The following is a 20,750-nucleotide window of genomic DNA, read 5'->3' on the forward strand; positions in this document are numbered from 1 at the left end:
TTAAGCTTCCCGTGCCTCTCGAGGCTGGGAGACTGTAAACAATCGTATGCATAGCTGTAGGAGTCCGGGTCAACTTGTCAGGTGAGTTAGAGAGCCATCTGAGGGGTTTGGATTTAAACACTCCTAATTGCCCAGGAACTTTATTAATTGGAGCTGTAAGTTAACTCTTTGACAGAGAGAGCGAGATGGTGGTGGGTGACAGCCCCCAGTAAAGTCAGAGGTGAGAGCACAAAGCAATAAAGTAGTCAGACTCTGGTTTTTGGGGGTAGATGCTCGAGAATATCCAGGGGGACTCCTGAGGCTCGATCCCGCCTTTGCATATGCCGAGCCTCCTTCCTCATGAACTTTGTCACAAGTGGAATGTCTCTCGCCGGCTCCTGGCAGACAGGGAAGCCTGATGTGTGCAGTACATGGGGTTGCAAAAAGTCAGACACGACTTAACAACTCCTGTCCCCAGCCAGATCCAGTAGAACCCTCTGAAGAAAAGAGAGAGACCATGGTAGGGAGTATTTCAGAAAAACTCTGGAAAAGGCTGGTGGTCCAGGCTTAGATCAATAGCATATGTGTACAGGCTCAGTCTTGTCCAACTCTTTGTGACCCTATGGACTGTAGCCTCCCAGGCTCCTCTGTCCATGGGGTTACCCAGGCAAGAATACTGGAGTGGGTTGCCCTTTCTTTCTCCAGGGGATCTTCCAGACCCAGGGATCAAACTGGAGTATCCTGCAACTCCTGCCTTGACAGGCAGATTCTTTTACCACTGAGCCATGTGGATGGATAGAGAGGATGGTAAAGGGGTTCCTTATTGGGTGGTTTGAGCAACATAAGTGAGCAGACACTGTGGTGTGATAGTGACAGCTAAGTGAAACTAAATTTAAATTCTGCAATACCTGTGATGAGACTAAACAGAATGTCTTAATGTTGTAATACACCAATACTCCTCCCAAATAGGGCCAGTAATGTAAGGAAATTTGATGAAAAATCCAAATAAGATTGAGTTAGCATGAAATAGAAATACAGTCTCTGCCCTTTTTCTTTCTATTATTTTTTATATTTATTCTGTCAGTTGTACAATATGCACAAGGTAGGTGCTGCTGCTCCAGATATCTCAGCCACATTTTATGCAGGATGAAAAAGGAAATGATGCCTACCAGATAAGTGAGTCCCTCTTAATCAGGAAAACATTTTTTTTTTTTTGAATGCCCCAGCAGGAAGATATCACTTATATCTAATTGGTAAAAACCAGGTCACTTGCCACCCATGCTATGGGGAAGGAGAGTCTAAAAAGAAAAAAAAATTAAAATTAAATAGGCAGCTAGCAATGAGAAGTTTTGAAACTCTGTTGAGTTTGTTAAATAATGCTAAATTTCATCTACGAATACAGAATAAGAAAAAAGTATAATATTCAGGTGAAACAAGTCCTGACAGATATTAAAACATAGCAAGAAGCTAAAATAATTAAAACAATTTGGTGTTGATGGGGGAAAATAGTCAAATCATTAGAACAGAATAGAAATTATAAAAATAATTCAAATATATATATGGCTAATTAGTGCATAAGAATTGTACATTTTAAATAAAGGTGGGATCTATCATTTAGGAAATCAATCATTAGGTTAGATTTCACCCTGGTGCCAATCATTGAATAAATTATAGGGGAACTAATGAATTAAATATAAAAATAAAGCCTCAGAACTAGTTTCAGATACATAGATGGCTGTTTGTATAATATTGGAGTAGGGGGTATGTTTTTAAACATGATGTCAAATATGAAACCACAAAGGAAAAGAATAATAGACTCAATTATATTGAAAGTAAACATTCCTAAGTAGTGAAAACACAAAATCATAAGCAAAGTCAAAAGATAAACATAATTTAGGGAAATACTATGTTCATCAAACTGTTAATATCTTTCAATGTGTAAATTTTTTGAAAAGCAATTTTAAAAAGCAGAAGTAAATGCTTAGTTTATAAAAGAGCGATTTTAAAAGTGCAAAGGAAAACAAAACAAAAGCTTAAACGCTTTAATTGTCAAGGGAATACAAATTAAAGCAACAGCGCTTTGTTATTTTTCACCTCTAATTCATACAGCATTGTTAAATCAGTGATTTGGGAGGTGTTTTTATATTTTTATTGTCTATATGGTCTAACTTCCTGCGATATAAAAATAAGCTATTTTAAACAGTTGAAGAGGTGTACAGGATTCATCCTTGGGGGAGTGAGGATTCTGTCCTTTGGAGTCAGAATTTGACTTCCTTTTCATCCCCAGCAGCTTTTGCTGTACACCTGCAATGGGCAAGGTGCACTGAGCAATCTAAGTGTGATATAAAGATGCTCATTACTGAGACTGGGTGGCCATGCTCCCAGAGACTCTCACCTCTGCTCCAGTGGTCAGCATAATCCGTCAGAATCATGTGCCTTCCCATCTCACAGGTCATCTTGCCCACTGACAGCAAAGCCCCTCCACTCGCTCCCTTCCTTATTATCTGGTACCTTTGTTCATTTAAGATGAGTCACTTGGACCTCCCTTTATCCAGGAAGTTTTCCTGACCATTCCCATGCCACAGATACCAGTGGGGACCCCACCCTTGTGTCTGTACAGCTCGCAGTTAGCAGGGATGGAAGTGGGGGTGTACCTTTTCCATTCTGTACTTTCAGCATCTAACACAGAGTAGGTGCTCACTTGCCAAAGCAGAAGATGGAAGAATAAACACAGGGCAGAGGGAAGGAAAAATGTAGATGCCTGGAATCCAAAAGAAGTTCAGCCCAGACAGGCCCTGGGAGCTCAGAGGAGTGAGAGTCCCAGTGTATGAGAAGGCAGGGGCTGCCAGAAGGACATGAGACCCCAGTTGGATTTATAAACTGAGTGAACTCAGAGAGCAGAGGGGAGAGAAGTGGAGCATGCTTGGGTGTGGTATGGGGCCGAGGGTGGGCAGGAGCCCTGATGCAGGAAGCAGAAAGGAGGCCAGGCACCCCCAAGGACTGCTCCTGGGCTGTCTCTGCTCAGGCTGAAGAGAGGCACCCACATGGTGACAACTCGGCAGTGCACGGCATCCAAAGCTGCCCAGGTCAGGCAGATTCCACCCATCCCCTTCCAGACACTTGGCCAGGTTTTCTCCCAGGGCCTGTGAGAAGCATCCCCTCCTGCCACTGTGGAGAATGGAGCTCCCTGAGCTCCGCAGGAACCAGCTCTATGTGGAGAGGGGAGGAGGGGTGCCTGGGCAGCAGCCTGCAGAGGTGCGATCCTGATTAACCTATTCAGGAGAGATTATGAGCTTTTACATGAATAGACATGCATTTGCTGAAGCTCTCAGACACTACAGGGAGCCAACCCATCGGTGTGCATGGCAAACACAGAGCCTCGCTGTGCAGGCCCCCAGCACTGAGCTAGAAGATGGGGTACAAGACAGAGGGCTTGTGACCCACACTAAGGACCTTAGGGCTGAGTCCTCAGGCCAGGCAGCTCCATCAGTCCTCAACTGGGCAGGTGCAGGTTTTGCCAATATCAACTGGAAGCCGTGTCTAGAATGGATTGGGGACCTAGAAGCTAGTGGTGCAAGATGGCAGAGATCCTAACCGACCAGTACTAGCTGGTGTGGGAAATGCACAGATAGATGTTAGCACTGACAAGAAAGTGTTTAGACAGAAGGGGTGCAGGGAGACAGGGCATACTCAACTCAAATATCTAGGCAGTGCCAGAGCCTAGAAATGGACCTGCAAACCCAGGAGGAGGCCCCAGTCGGGGGGAGGCAGACTGCCGGACCCTACTCTTCCAACATCACAGCAAAGCTAACTCCTGGGCACATGCTGTGCACTTGCAAAATGCCATCCTGTATCCAAGGAAGCAGTGCCCTGGGGCTTCTCCAAGGCAAGAATGCCCCTCAAATGCTCTGACCTGGGCTGGAAAATGTTTCTTTGGTCAAGAGCATGACTAGGATGACACTTCTTACGAGGAGAAGAAAAGGAAGTTTCAAGAGCATTTTCCAGGAAGCCAGTTGTGCTGGGAGAAGCTCACCCAGTCCACACACAGTGAAGAGAAGACTGGACTGGCCCTGTGTGTACTGCGTTCTGTCCTTCCATCCTCAGGCCTGGTCTGGGCATCAGCCCACTTTCATCTCTAGTTTCTCCTTCTCCAGTGGCTCACCCTTCTGGGTTAGAACCATAACCCCAGCTCTATCTGAGCACCCAACGGGGCCACGCATGGATGTCAAAGGAGGTGAGGACAACCCAGATACTCCAGGCTGCATGCTTAGAGCAGGACCTCTGCTCATGGGTCTGGCAAAAGGTGCCATTGTAAGCTCTGCCCCATGAAAAGAGCCTAGTCCCCAGCAAGAAAGGGCAAGGGTCACCCACAATGTGAGAGGCATGGCACTCTCCAGCTGGAACCCCTACCTCACTCAGAAAGCTTCTGCACCAGATGCAGTCAATAGGGCTGGTTCCTCATCTCCAGGGTCTCATCCATCATAAATTTTCTGAGATGGCAGAAAATTATATATTTTGGTCTCTCCACAGGGTTCTTGGAATGGAACCCAAAACGCTTGTAATTTCCTAAATGTTGAGAACACTGGGAACACCTCTTGTTCTAATATTTGTCTGTGACACCAGCCCTTACTCAGGGCTCCTGAAAGTCATGTAATTCCTCAGTAACAACAGCACTGGGAGCATCTCTTGTTCTAATGTGGTGACTCTGTGTGGGTTACTGGGTGGGGGCTTCTCAGAAAAACCAAGCCATAATTAAAAGCGTGGGATTTTCAGCCCCACCTGCCTCATCCTCCAGAAAAAAAGGAATATCAGGAAATGGAGACACTAATGGGTATTGGAGGAAGCCTCCATAAAATTTCGTAATAAGAGGTTCAGAGTTTTCTGGACTGGTAAACACACGGAGGGCATGAAGCCCCTGTACCCACACACAAACCTGGCACTGTGCATCTCTTCCTTATGGCCTTTATCATCATGCCTGTGTGCTAAGTTCCTTAGGTTGTATCCAACACTTTGTGACGCTATGGACTATAGCCCACCATATTCTGTCATGGGACTCTCCAGGCAAGAATCTTGGATGGGTTGCCATGCCCACCTCCAGAGGATATTGCTGACCCAGGGATCAAACAATGCTTCTTGCATGTCTCATGCACTGGTTCAGTTCAGTTCAGTTCAGTTCAGTCACTCAGTCATGTCCAGCCTGTGACCCCATGGACTGTAGCACACTAGGCCTCACTGTCCATCACCAACTAACAGTGTTTACTCAAACTTATGTCCATTGAGTTGGTGATGCCATCCAACTATCTCATCCTCTGTCTTCCCCTTCTCCTGGGAAAGACCTTCAATCTTCCAGGTCTTTTCAGGTGAGTCAGTTCTTCATATCAGGTGGTCAAAGTATTGGAGTTTCAGCTTCAACATTGGTCCTTCCAATGAACACCCAGCACTGATCTCCTTTAGGATGGACTGGTTGGATCTTCTTGCAGTCCAAGGGACTCTCAAGAGTCTTTTCCAACACCACAGTTCAAAAGCATCAATTCTTTGGCACCCAGTTTGCTTTATAGTCCAACTCTCACATCCATACATGATCACTGCAAAAACCATAGCCTTGACTAGATGGATCTTTGTTGGCAAAGTAATGTCTCTGCTTTTGAATATGCTCTCTAGGTTGGCCACAACTTTCCTTCCAAGAAGTAAGCGTCTTTTAATTTCATGGCTGCAGTCACCATCTGCAGTGATTTTGCAGCCCCCAAAATAAAGTCAGCCACTGTTTCCCCATCTATTTGCCATAAAGTGATGGAAGCAGATGTCATGATCTTAGTTTTCTGAATGCTGAGCTTTAAGCCAACTTTTCACTCTCCTCTTTCACTTTCATCAAGAGGCTGTTTAGTTCTTTTTCACTTTCTGCCATAAGGGTGGTGTCATCTGCATATCTGAGGCTACTGATATTTCTCCCGGCAATCTTGATTCCAACTTGTGCTTCATCCAGCCCAGAATTTCTCATGATGTACTTTCAGTTCAGTTCAGTTCAGTTTAGTAGCTCAGTCATGTCCAACTCTTTGCAACCCCATGATCGCAGCATGCCAGGCCTCCCTGTCCATCACCAACTCCCGGAGTTCACCCAGGCTCACGTCCATCGAGTCAGTGATGCCATCCAGCCATCTCATCCTCTGTCGTCCCCTTCTCTTCCTGCCCCGAATCCCTCCCAGCATCAGAGTCCTTTCCAATAAGTCAACTCTTCACATGAGGTGGCCGAAGTACTGGAGTTTCAGCTTTAGCATCATTGCTTCCAAAGAAATCCCAGGGCTGATCTCCTTCAGAATGGACTAGTTGGATCTCCTTGCAATCCAAGGGACTTTCAAGAGTCTTCTCCAACACCACAGTTCAAAAGCATCAATTCTTCAATGCTCAGCCTTCTTCACAGTCCAACTCTCACATCCATATATGACTACAGGATAAACCATAGCCTTGACTAGATGGACCTTTGTTGGCAAAATAATGTCTCTGCTTTTGAATATGCTATCTAGGTTGGTCATAACTTTTCTTCCAAGGAGTAAGCGTCTTTTAATTTCATGGCTTCAGTCACCATCTGCAGTGATTTTGGAGCCCCCAAAAATAAAATCAGCCACTGTTTCCACTGTTTCCCCATCTATTTCATATAAATTTAAATATGCAGCATGACAATATACAGCCTTGATGTACTCCTTTACCAATTTGGAACCAATCAGTTATTCCATGTCCAGTTCTAACTGCTGCTTCCTGACCTGCATATTTCTCAGGGGCCAGGTCAGGTGATCTGGTGTTTCTACCTCTTTAAGAATTCTCCACAGTTTGTTGTGATCCACAAGTCAAAGGCTTTGGCATAGTCAATAAAGCAGAAGCAGATGTTTCTCTGGAACACTCTTGCTTTTTCCATGATCCAACAGATGTTGGCAATTTGATCTCTGGTTCCTCTGCTTTTTCTAAATCTAACTTGAATATCTGAAAATTCATGGTTCACATATTGTTGAAGCGTGGCTTGGAGAATTTTGAGCATTACTTTACAAGCATGTGAGATGAGTGCAATTGTGTGGTAATTTGAGCATTCTTTGGCATTGCCTTTCTTTGGGATTGGAATGAAAACTCACATTTTCCAGTCCTCTGGCCACTGCTGAGTTTTCCAAATTTGATGGCATACTGAGTGCAGCACTTTCAGAGCATCATCTTTCAGGATTTGAAACAGCTCAACTGGAATTCCATCACCTCCTCTAGCTTTGTTCATAGTGATGCTTTCTAAGGCCCACTTGACTTTACATTCCAGGATGTCTGGCTCTAGGTGATTGATCACACCATCACGATTATCTGGGTCGTGAAGATCTTTTTTGTACAGTTCTCCTGTGTATTCTTGCCATCTCTTCTTAATATCTTATGCTTCTGTTAGGCCCATATCGTTTCTGTCCTTTATCGAGCCCATCTTTGCATGAAATGTTCCCTTGGTATCTCTAATTTTCTTGAAGAGGTCTCTAATCTTTCCCATTCTGTTGATTTCCTCTATTTCTTTGCATTGATCACTGAGGAAGGCTTTCTTATCTCTCCTTGATGTTCTTTGGAACTCTGCATTCAGATGTTTATATCTTTCCTTTTCTCCTTTGCTTTTCACTTCTCTTCTTTTCACAGCTATTTGGAAGGCCTCCCCAGACAGCCATTCTGCTTGTTTGCATTTCTTTTCCACGGGGATGATCTTGATCTCTGTCTCCTGTACAATGTCACGAACTTCCGTCCATAGTTAATCAGGCACTCTACCTATCAGATCTAGTCCCTTAAATCTATTTCTCACTTCCACTGTATAAGCATAAGGGATTTGATTTAGGTCATACCTGAATGGTCTAGTGGTTTTCTCTACTTTCTTCAATTTCAGTCTGAATTTGGCAATAAGGAGTTCATGATCTGAGCCACAGTCAGCTCCTGGTCTTATTTTTGCTGACTGTATAGAGCTTCTCCATCTTTGGCTGCAAAGAGTATAATCAAACTGATTTTGGTGTTGACCATATGGTGATGTCCATGTGTAGAGTCTTCTCTTGTGTTGTTGGAAGAGAGTGTTTGCTATGACCAGTGCGTTCTCTTGGCAAAACTCTATTAGCCTTTGCCCTTCTCCGTTCCATATTCCAAGGCCAAATTTTCCTGTTACCTCAGGTGTTTCTTGACTTCCTACTTTTGCATTCCAGTCCCCTATAATGAAAAGGACATCTTTTTTGGGGTGTTAGTTCTAAAAGGTCTTGTAGGTCTTCATAGAACCATTCAATTTCAGCTTCTTCAGCATTACTGGTTGGGGCATAGACTTGGATTACTGTGATACTGAATGGTTTGCCTTGGAAACGAACAGAGATCATTCTGTCGTTTTTGAGATTGCATCCAAGTACTGCATTTAGGGCTCTTTTGTTGACCATGATGGCTATTCCATTTATTTTAAGGGATTCCTGCCTGCAATAGCAGATATAATGGTCATCTGAGTTAAATTCACCCATTTCAGTCCATTTTAGTTCACTGATTCCTAGAATGTCTACATTCACTCTTGCCATCTCCTGTTTGACCACTTCCAATTTGCCTTGATTCATGGACCTAACATTCCAGGTTCCTATGCAATATTGCTCTTTACAGTATCGGACCCTGGAAGTCATAGTCATGGCAATTAGGCATGAAGAGAAAATAAAAGTATCCAGATTGAAAAAAAAAATAAAGCTATTTCTATTTGTATATGAAATGATGTTTTATGTAGAAACCTAAGGAAGTCATACATATTAAAAAACTATGAGAACTAATAAATGAGTTAGTAATATGGTTGGTTACAGGATAAAAACATAAACACCAACTGCACTTCTATACACTACAATGAAGCATCTGAAAATGAAGTTGAAAAAACTAAAACTGGAACAAGCACATGACCCTGTAACCCTACTCCCAGATATATACCCAGAGAAAAACACGATTCAAAAGGATACAGACACCCTGATATTCACTGCAGAACTGTTTACAGTAGCTAGAAGAGGATGTGTGGTGCTCCATCATGTCTGACTCTTTAGTTCAGTTCAGCCGCTCAGTCATGTCCGACTCTTTGTGACCCCATGAATTGCAGAACTCCAGGCCTCCCTGTCCATCACCAACTCCCGGAGTTCACTCAGACTCAAGTCCATCGAGTCAGTGATGACATCCAGCCATCTCATCCTCTGTTGGCCCCTTCTCCTCCTGCCCACAATCCCTCCCAGCATCAGAGTCTTTTCCAATGAGTCAACTCTTCACATAGGGTGGCCAAAGTACTGGAGTTTCAGCTTTAGCATCATTCTTCCCAAAGAAATCCCAGGGCTGATCTCCTTCAGAATAGACTGGTTGGATCTCCTTGCAGTCCAAGGGACTCTCAAGAGTCTTCTCCAACACCACAGTTCAAAAGCATCAATTCTTCGGTGCTCAGCTTTCTTCACAGTCCAACTCTCACATCCATACATGACCACAGGAAAAACCATAGCCTTGGCTAGACAGACTTTGTTGGCAAAGTAATGTCTCTGCTTTTCAATATGCTTTCTAGGTTGGTCATAACTTTCCTTCCAAGGAGTAAGCGTCTTTTAATTTCATGGCTGCAGTCATCATCTGCAGTGATTTTGGAGCCCCAAAAAATGAAGTCTGACACTGTTTCCCCATCTATTTCCCATGAAGTGATGGGACCAGATGCCATGATCTTCGTTTTCTGAATGTTGAGCTTTAAGCCAACTTTTTCACTCTCCACTTTCACTTTCATCAAGAGGCCTTTTAGTTCCTCTTCACTCTCTGCCATAAGGGTGTTGTAATCTGCATATCTGAGGTTATTGATATGTGTCCTGGCATGCTAGTAAAGTAATGCTAAAAATTTTCCAAGCCAGGCTTCAGCAATACGTGAACCGTGAACTTCCAGATGTTCAAGCTGGATTTAGGAAAGGCAGAGGAACCAGAGATCAAATTGCCAACATCCGCTGGATCATGGAAAATGCAAGAGAGTCCCAGAGAAACATCTATTTCTGCTTTATTGACTATGCCAAAGCCTTTGACTGTGTGGATCACGATAAACTGTGGAAAATTCTGAAAGAGATGGAAATACCAGAACGCCTGACCTGCCTCTTGAGAAACCTATATGCAAGTCAGGAAGCAACAGTTAGAACTGGACATGGAACAACAGGATGGCTCCAAATAGGAAAAGGAGTACGTCAAGGCTGTATATTGTCACCCTGCTTATTTAACTTTTATGCAGAGTACATCATGAGAAACACTGGGCTGGAAGACGCACAAGGTGGCATCAAGATTGCTGGGAGAATTAGCAACCCCTTGAACATTAGACTGTCAGGCTCCTCTGTCCATGGGATTTCCCAGGCAAGAATACTTAAGTGGGTTTATATTTTCTCCTCCAGGGGATCTTCCCAACCCAGGAATCCAATTTGCTTCTTCTGTGTCTTGTGCATTGGCAGACAGATTCTTTACCACTGACAGACAGAACATGGTAGCAATCTAAATGCCCATTAACCAATGAATAGATAAAGAAGATATGGTACATATACACTACTGTGTAATGGAATATTACTCAGCCATTAAAAAGAATGAAATAATGCCATTTGCAGCAACAAAGATGGATCTAGATATTATCATACTGAAAGAAGTTAGACAGAGAAGGAGAAATATCATATGATATCCCTTATATGTGAAATCTAAAAAGAAATGATACAAATGAACTTACTTACAAAACAGAAAGAAACACATACTTAGAGAATGAATTTATAGTTCCTGGGGAGAAAGGAGAGGGGGAAGGGATCCTTGGGGAGTTCATGATGTGCATGTACATACTGCTGCATTTAAAATGGATAACCAACAAAACCCTACTGTATAGCACATGGAACTCTGCTCAATATTATTATGGCACTCTGGATGAGAGGTGAGTTTGAGGGAGAATGGATATAGGTACATGTATGGCTGAGTCCCTCTGTTGTTCTCCTGAAACTATCATAACATTGTTAATTGGCTATATCCCAATAAAAAAAATTAAAAGTTTCTTAAATGAGAAAAAAGAGAAAATAATTGCATTTACAATAGCATTAAAAAGAATAAAATATTTAAGAAAGTTAACAGAAGTGCTTTCTATGACACATCTCTGTGACAGTGTTATTTCCCTGTGACACTGCCCGGGTAGCTCAGATGGTAAAGAATCTTTCCCACAATGCAGGAAACATGTGTTCAGTCCCTGGGTTGGGAAGATCCCCTGGAGGAGGGCATGGCAACCCACTCCAGTATTCTTGCCTGGAGAATCCCCATGGACAGAGGAGCCTGGTGGGCTGCAGTCCACAAGGTCACAAAGAGTCAGACATGACTGAGAGACTAAGCACAGCAGCAGAAGTGCAAGACCTGTACATTAAAACTACATACACAACATTGCTGAAAGGAATTAAATAAAATCTAAATAAAGACATTTAATGTTCATGGATTAAAAGACTTAATATTGTTGAGGTGGCAACAGTCTTCCAACCAATCTACAGATTCAATGCACTCCTCATCAAACTTCCACACTGATTTTTTGCAAAAATTTACAAATTGATCCTAAACTTACATGGATTGGAAGGAACTCGGAATAACCAAGACAATCTTGGTGAATAACTCATGTTTCCTAATTTCAAACTGACTACAAATCTACAATATTCAGTACAGTATAATACTGGAATAAGAATGAACATATAGGTTAATGGAATAAAATTAGGAGTGCAGAAATAAACCCTCATATTTACAGTCAATTGATTTTGCCAAAGGATCATGGAATAGCAAAAGAATATTTTCTTCAATAAACAGTACTGGTACAACTGGATATCTTCACACCACACAAAAAAATTGACTCAAAACTGTATTATGCTGCATATTTGCCTTTACCAATGAGACATAAACCCACAAATTTACAGTTAATTAATCTACGACAAAGGGGACAAGAATATACAATAGAGTAAATACAGCTCTTCAATAAGTGCTGGGAAAGTTGGACAGCTTCATACAAAACAATGAGGCTAGAATATTTCCTCACATCATATACAAAAATAAACTCAAAATGGATTAAAGACTTAAATGTAAGACCTTAAATCATAAAACTCTTAGAAGTAAACATAGGCAGAACATTCCTTGATGTAATTGTACCAATATTTTGGGGGGTATCTCCTAAAGCAAAGGGAAAAAAAGCAAGAATAAATAAATGGGACCTAATTAATTTAAAAGCTTTTGCACAGCAAAGGAAATCATTGACAAAATGAAAAACAACTTACTGAATGGGAGAAAATATTTGCAAATAGTATTACCCACACAACTCAGCATCAAAAACCAAACAACCCAATTTTAAAATTAGATATAACAACTTAATTTTGAAAATGGCCAAAGACTTGAATAGACATTTTTCCAAATAAGACATATAGACTGCCAGCAGACACATGAGAAGGTGCTCAACATCATTAATCATCAGAGAAATGCAAATCAAAACCACAATGTAATATCACCTCACACCTGTCAAAATGGCCATCAAAAATGGGCAAATGTTGATGATGAAGCGAAGAAAAGGGAACCCTTGTACACTGTTAATGGGAATGTAAATTGGTGCAACCACCATAGAAAACAGCATGGATGTTTCTCAAAAGACTAAAAAGAGAATTACCGTATGATCCAATGATTCCACTCCTGGGTAGATAAAAAACACTAATTTGAAAAGACATACGCACCCCAATGTTTATAGTAGCACTATCTACAATAGCCAAGGTATGGAAGCAAGCTAAATGGGCATTTAGCATAAAGAAGATGTTGTACATATACAATGGAACATTACTCAACCATATAAAATGAAATTTTGTCATTTGCAGCAACATGGATGGACTTGGAGGGTATTGTGTTTAGCCAAATGTCAATGACAAAAAGACAAATATTGTATAATATCACTTATATGTGGAATCTAAAGGAAAAAGAAACTAGTTAATATAACAAAATGGAACAGACTTACAGATATACAGAACAAACTAGTGATTACCAGTGGGTAAACAAGAGGGGTAGAAAGTAGAGGTGAGGATTAAAAGGTACAACTACTATGTATAAAATAAATGGAGTACAAGAGCGTATTGTACAGCAAACAGCACAGGAAATACAGCTAATATTTGGTAAAATTATAACAATAAGCTTTAAAAATTGTAAATCTATATGTTGTACACCTGAAACTTATACAGTACTGTAAGTCAACTATACCTCACTAAAAATATACTGAGTCATAGGCCTAAAGGTAAGAACTAAAGTTATACAACTCTTTAGAAGAAAATACAGAGTAAATATTCCTCACCTTAGACTTGGCAATGGTTGCTTAGATGCAACACCAACACAACATCAACACAAGCAAACAAAAACCATAAACACATTGGACTTCACCAATTTTTTTTAAATTTTGAGCTTCAAAGAACAAGAAAGAAAAGGGCCACCCACAGAATGATAGAAAATATTTGAAAATAATATATCTGATAAGGAAGTTATTAGCAGAATATGTAGACTTCCCTGGTGGTCCGGTGATTAAGAACCTCTCTGCCTATGTAGGGAGCATGGGTTTGATCCCTGGTATGAGAAGATTCCACATGCTGTAGAGCAACTAAACCTATGCTCCACAACTACTGAGCCCAAGCTCCAGAGTCTGTGTGTCGCAACTACTGAGCCTAAGTGCCTAGAGCCTGTGCTCTCCTACAAGAGAAGCCACCACAATGAGAAGCCCATGTACTGCAAAGAAGAGTAGCCCCTGATCACCACACCCAGAGAAAGCTTGCACACAGCAAGGAAGATCTACAGCAACCAAAAATGTAAAGTAATTTTAAAAAAGAATAAAGAATTCTTACAACTCAACAATGGAAAGATAAATAATCCAATTAAAACAGGTAAAATATTTAAGTAAATATTTACTGAAAGAAGACACACAAATGACTAAATTCATATAAAAATTCTCAAACATCATTATTTATTATGAGTATGCAAATCAAAACCATAGTGAGATATCACTTCATGCTCATTAGAGGCTAAAATACAAAAGACTGACAATAGCAAGTGTTGGTGAGGATGCAAAAAATTAGAACCTTCACATAGTACTAGTAGGAATGAAAACTGGTGAAGTCACTTTGGAAAACAATTTGGCAATTCCTGAAATTGTCAAACACAGAGTTACCATATAACTCAGCAATTTTATTCCTAGACATATATTCAAGAGAAATTAAAACATATGCCCATATAAAAACTTGTATAAAATGCTCATAAAAGCATTATTCATAGTAGCAAAAAGTAGAAGCACCCTAAATTTCCAACTGATGAATGGATAAAGAAGATGTGGTATATCGGTACATTGGAATATTGTGCAGTAATAAGCAAAATATTGATATCTGCTATAACATGAAGGAATCATGAAAACAGGCTAAGTGGGAGAAGCCAGGCACAAAGTGTCACATATTGCATGATTGAGTACATATATACTTAGTGGCTGCCATATGCCAAGCACTGTTCTTGGACCTGGGGATTAATGACCAAATACAATAGACTTAATAGTTATCCTCCTGAGGCCTTCAATCTAGTGCAAAAGAAACTTGAGAAACATGATTGTGCACATAATTAATTAAATAGAATTACAATTGTGATGGGTAGTAATAGGCATCAGTGGTCACAGGACTAGAAAAGGCCAGTTTTCATCCCAATTACAAAGAAGGGAAGCAATAAAGAACATTCAAACCACCAGACAATTGCCCTCATCCCCCATGCTAATAAGATTATGCTGAAATCCTTCAAGCTAGGCTTCAACAGTACATGAACCAAGAATTTCCAAATGTACAAGTTGGATTTAGAAAAGGTAGATGAACAAGAGACCAAATTGTCAACATTTATTGGATCATAGAGAAAGCAAGGGAATTAAAAAAAAACACATCTACTTCACTGACTACACTAAAGCCTTTGACTATATGGATAACAACAAACTGTGGAGAATTCTTAGAGAGATGGGAATACCAGACCACCTAATCTCTCTCCTGAAAAACCTGTATGCAGGTAAAAAAGCAACAGTTAGAACATGACACGGAACAAGTGATTGGTTCAAAATTAGGAAAGGAATATGACAAGGCTGTATATTGTCTCATCACCCTGTTTATTTAACTTATACACAGAGTACCTCATGTGAAATGCTGGGCTAGATGAATCACAAGTCAGAATCAATATTGCTGGAAGAAGAGTAATGGAAATAAAAGCAAAAACAAACAAACGGAATCTAATTAAAGACTTCCCCGGTGGCTCAGATGGTAAAGTGTCTGCCTATAATGCAGAAGACCTGGGTTCAATCCCTGGGTCGGGAAGATCTCCTGGAGAAGGAAATGGCAACCCACTCCAATATTCTTGCCTGAAACATCCCATGGATGGAGGAGCCTGGTAGGCTACAGTTGCAAAGAGTCGGACACGACTGAGTTACTTCCCTTTCCTCCTCGATGAAGAAGAAGTAGCTTGGCTCCTGATTTAAACTTAAAAGCTCTTGCACAACTAAGGAAACTGTAAGCAAGGTGAAAAGGCAGCCTTCCGAATGGGAGAAAATAATAGCAAATGAAAAATGAAACATCTGACAAAGAGTTGATCTCCAAAATATGCAAGCAACTCATGCAACTCAATACCAGAAAAACAAACAACCCAATCAAAAAGTGAGCCAAAGAACTAAACAGACATTTCTCCAAAGAAGACATATAGATGGCTAACAAACACATGAAAAGATGCTCAACATCACTCATTATCAGAGAAACACAAATCAAAACCACAATGAGGTACTATCTCACTGGTCAGAATGGCTGCCATCAAAGTCTACAAACAATAAATGATGGAGAAGGTGTGGAGAAAAGGGAGCCCTCTTACACTGTTGGTGGGAATGCCAACAAGTACAGCCACTGTGGAAAATGGTGTGGAGATTCCTTAAAAAATTGAAAATAGAACAGCCATATGACCCAGCAATCCCACTGCTGGGCATACACATCAAGGAAACCAGAATTGAAAGAGATACATGTACCCCAATATTCATTGCAGCACTGTTTACAATATCTAGGACATGGAAGCAACCTAGATGTCCGTTGGCAGATGAATGGATAATGAAGTTGTGGTACATATACACAATGGAATACTATTCAGCTATAAAAAATAATGCATTTGAGTCAGTTCTAATGAGGTGGCTGAAACTGGAGCCTATTATACAGACTGAAGTAAGTCATAAAGAAGAACACCAATATAGTATGCTATGCTATGCTATGCTAAGTCGCTTCAGTCGTGTCCAACTCTGTGCGACCCCATAGATGGCAGCCCACCAGGCTCCGCTGTCCCTGGGATTCTCCAGGCAAGAACACTGGAGTGGGTTGCCATTTCCTTCTCCAATGCATGAAAGTGAAAAGTGAAAGTGAAGTCGCTCAGTCGTGTCTGACTCTTAGCGACCTCATGGACTGCAGCCTACCAGGCTCCTCCATCCATGGGATTTTCCAGGCAAGAGTACTGGAGTGGGGTGCCATTGCCTTCTCCACCAATATAGTATATTAATGCATATATATGGAATTTAGAAAGATGGTAATGATGATCCTATATGTAAGGCAGGAAAAGACACACAGATGTAAAGAACAGACTTTTGAGCTATGTGGGAAAAGGCGAGGGTGGGATGATTTGAGAGAATAGCACTGAAACATTTATCTTACCATATGTAAAATAGATGACCAGTGCAAGTTCAATGCATGAAGCAGAGCACTCAAAGCTGGTGCTCTGGGACAACCCAGAGGGATGGGGTGGGAAGGGAGGTGTGAGGGGGTTCAGAATGGGGGGGACACACATGCCCTCAGATGATTCATGTCGAAGTATGGCAAAAAACCATCACAATATTGTAATTATCCTCCAATTAAAATCAATAAATTAATTTTTTCAAAAAAAGAACATAGACACAATCCATCACTCTCATTTTGTTTGGAGGATAAAAAGATGATAGAGTCTGAGACCCCTGCCTGTTATCACACGAAATGGATGGAACTAATGTTAAAGCAAATAATCAATAAACAATCTGTAATAAAAACATTTTTTAAAAGATTGCTGGGAGAAATATCAACCACCTCCAATATGTAGATGATACCACTCTAATGGCAGAAAATGAAGAGGAACTAAAATGTCTCTTGATGAGGGTAAAAGAGGAGAGTGAAAAAGCACGGCTGAAAAACAAAGATCATGGTATCTGGTCCCATCATTTCATGGCAAATAGATGGGGAACAAATGAAAACAGTGGAAGATTTATTTTCTTGGGCTCCAAAATCACTGTGGACAATGAGTGCAGCCATGAAACTAAAAACCACTTGCTCCTTGGAAGAAAAGCTATGACCAACCTAGACAGCATATTGAAAAGCAGAGACATCACTTTGCCAACAAAGATCCATATAGTCAAAGCTACGGTTCTTACAGTAGTCATGTACGGATGTGAGAGTTGGACCATAAAGAAGGCTGAGTGCTAAAGAACTGATGCCTTTGAATTGTGGTACTGGAGAAGACTCTTGGAGAGTCCCTTGGACAGGAAGGAGATCAAACCAGTTAAACCTAAAAGAAATCAACCCTGAATATTCATTGGAAGGACTGATGCTGAAGCTGAAACTCTAATACTTTGGCTACCTGATAGGAAGAGCCAACTCTGGAAAAGATCCTGATCCTGGGAAAGATTGAAGGCAAAACGAGAAGACAGTGACAAAGAATGAGATGTTAGATAGCATCACTAAGTCAATGGACATGAATTTGAGCAAAGTCCAGGAGACAGTGAAAGACAGGGGAGCCTGGTAGCTGCAGTCCATGGAGTCACAGTCAGACACATCTGAGCAACTGAACAACAACAAGTAATAGGCAGAAGTGTAGAGGACAGTTCATAGTCTGGGAGTTCAGGGAAGGCTTCACTGCAGCAGTGATCCAATTGTGTTTCCTGTTCTTTTTTCACATCTCATTATATATAAGAATTTCTTCATAAATAAGAACTCTTTATATACATAGTTTCCATATCTTCATAATATCCCTTTTATGCTGTGTCTCACCATCCTCTGGACAATGGAAAGTTAATTGCTTTCCATTTTTTCCCATTCTACATATTGCTTCAAGAAGTGTCTTTATGTGATATCTTTGTCCAGATTCCTAATTAGAGTTTAAGGATAAATTTCAGCTAAAGTAATTGCTGAGCCAAAAGATAGGAGCTTTTTAAAGTTCTCCACATGTATCATCAAAATGTTTTTCATGAAAATTGTAGCTTTCACATACTTCATTCTCACTGCACTGCATAGTGTAAATTGGAAAGTTCTCCTTTCTCTCTCTGAATTCAACACATGGGTCTGCTGAGCCTCCTGACAGTCATTCCATCCTGTAGCAGAGGTCCAAAACGAATCTCCTCTTAAGTGTCATTAATGGGTCCAATTCTACCCCAGGGAGTGAGAAAAAATACATCTAATTGCCATTCCTCCTCCCAGCTCTCCATTGCAGAATAATTGGCACTCAATGCCAGATCTCAATATACCCATCCTTCTTCAGTATAATCCTTCTTGCCCCTTTTTTCACTCTTTTTTATGCTGTTGCTGTTGTTCATTTATTATTCCTATTATAAATCATGCAGTGATCGTTATGGTTTAAATACATAAAATTTGCTCAAGTTCTGGTAGAAGAGAGTTGAATCTAGACAAAAGAAGCAGATAGGTAATTTGGTTTCAGAACTGACAAAACTTCATTTTTCTAGCCTCAAAGACTGATCTCAGACAGGCTGGCCTTCAACTCTCAGATCTTCTCAGTAGTACAGATACCTTGGGCTCATTCATCTTAACCTCTCTGAGTTTCTGAAAATGTAGATAGTCCCTGTTGCAGCGGGGCAAGTGAAAATGAAATCAGAAAGCATATCCAAGGGCATTGTCTAACATGCTAATTCTCCTCTCCCACACTACTTTCTAGGCTCCTCCATCCATGGCATGGAGCACCCATGCATCCCCCATAGACAAGGCCTCTGGGGCTTGTACACAGATTCACTGTGGCTGTCACAGAGTCAACTGTGAGCCTCCACTGAGTCCACTTGGCACAGTACCTTTTGAACCTTTGTGAGTATGCCTAATGAATGCAGGCCATAGTCCTTGAGAGGGGAACATTTTCTGGCCTAACTGGGCACACATAAAATCCTGAAAAACAAGTTCAGAAAGAGCCTTCTGAGAGAGATTTAGGGGTAGGGGTAGGGGTAGGGTTAAGTCTGGGGTTGGAGTTAGGGTTAGGAAAACACTCAAGAAACCTGTGGGGTGAGGATGGAAGTGACCCAGCCTGAAGGATGGGTTGGGTTTCTCCAGCAAAAGGAAAGAAAGTGTTCTCTTTCCATTTTTCTGAAAGATTTTCTCCTTGGGACTTATCATGTTGAAAAGCATAATACTTCCCACTAAGTGATCTTTGTTATTATCTGTCTCTCCCCAAAGAAGAAGAGAAGGCACAGATTTTTGTGTTTTTCTCTCTACTGTATACCCACAATATGTGGAACATGGGTGGAGTTTTGACCTTCAGTTAGTATTTGTTGAGTGAGTGAATGAATGAATGAGGCAGCTGAGTGAATGAATAAGGAGCAGGAATGAAGGCATGCATGTATGCATTTTCAGAGAGAAGAGGAAGTGCTCCTGCACCATAGCGCCTCAGGGAGCTGGCAGACCAGGGGCTTTCATGGAGCTACAATACCTCAGCTGTCCCAAGCCCCAATACAGGCACATACACACATAAATCACCACTTCCATCTCAACCACTCTTTAGTGGATAGCGCCTTCCTCCAGCCACAGGGTCTGAGCCACCTGCCCTTTCACAGAAAAGCAGTCAATCACAGCCACTGGGAAGAGGCTGTGCTTGTGAACACCTGCATTGTTGTTTACAAGTAATGGAGAATTCTTTGGGGGGAAAGGAGGCATGGTCAAATCTGGTGACACCTCACCAGGTGCCAGAGAACTCATATGGAGGTGAGGGGTGTGTGCTGTGCCTGATTTAACTCCTTAGTGCAAGGTTCATTGTTCTGCCTTTACCACAGTAAGAATGGAAATGCATGGAGCTATTTAGGTTGCTATGCTTCCTCTCCTTGGTGTTGGAGTACTATTGCCCTGAATTTATGAATAAGCATTAGAAAAGTCCCTTCACTGGGGCATTTCTCCTGGTTCGTTTTGTGCCTTAGCTGCACCTGCCTGAAGAAACCTATGGCAAATGGGAGGAACTCTCTTGGAAAACTTGCTAAAAGCTCCTATGGAGAAAAGATGCCTCACCTTCTAGGACTGATTGAAAAGTGACCGCCTTAGACACGGGAGGCCCCCAGGACCAGCAGCGGGTCCAGGTGTTGTTTAGTTGCTAAGTTGTGTCCAAAGATACTATGGCAGACCATAGGCAAGTCCAGCGAGCAGAGGAGAGGGGGTTGCTTTATAGAGGAAAGGAGGGAACTGGACTGGGGTTGTCTTCATCAACTGCCGGTGGTGGGCAGCTCATTGTTGCTGGGTAGGGAGGAAATCTTCCTTCCTGCTGGGGTTAGTAAACTGCAGCTGATGCATGTGTGAGATTTTCCCCTTCAGGGCTTCCCAACTCCACTTTCAATGAGGTTCCTTTATCCATTTTCACAGACTCTTTTTTGCTCCATCTACCTGAATAGTTCAGCCCCCTCCCCTCCCCTGGGTGCCCTGCATACTTGGGAACAACCTCCCTCATCTTCTGCTCTC

The sequence above is a fragment of the Bos indicus x Bos taurus genome, chromosome 2, assembly GCF_003369695.1.
Source record: "Bos indicus x Bos taurus breed Angus x Brahman F1 hybrid chromosome 2, Bos_hybrid_MaternalHap_v2.0, whole genome shotgun sequence".
NCBI classification, from domain to species: domain Eukaryota; kingdom Metazoa; phylum Chordata; class Mammalia; order Artiodactyla; family Bovidae; genus Bos; species Bos indicus x Bos taurus.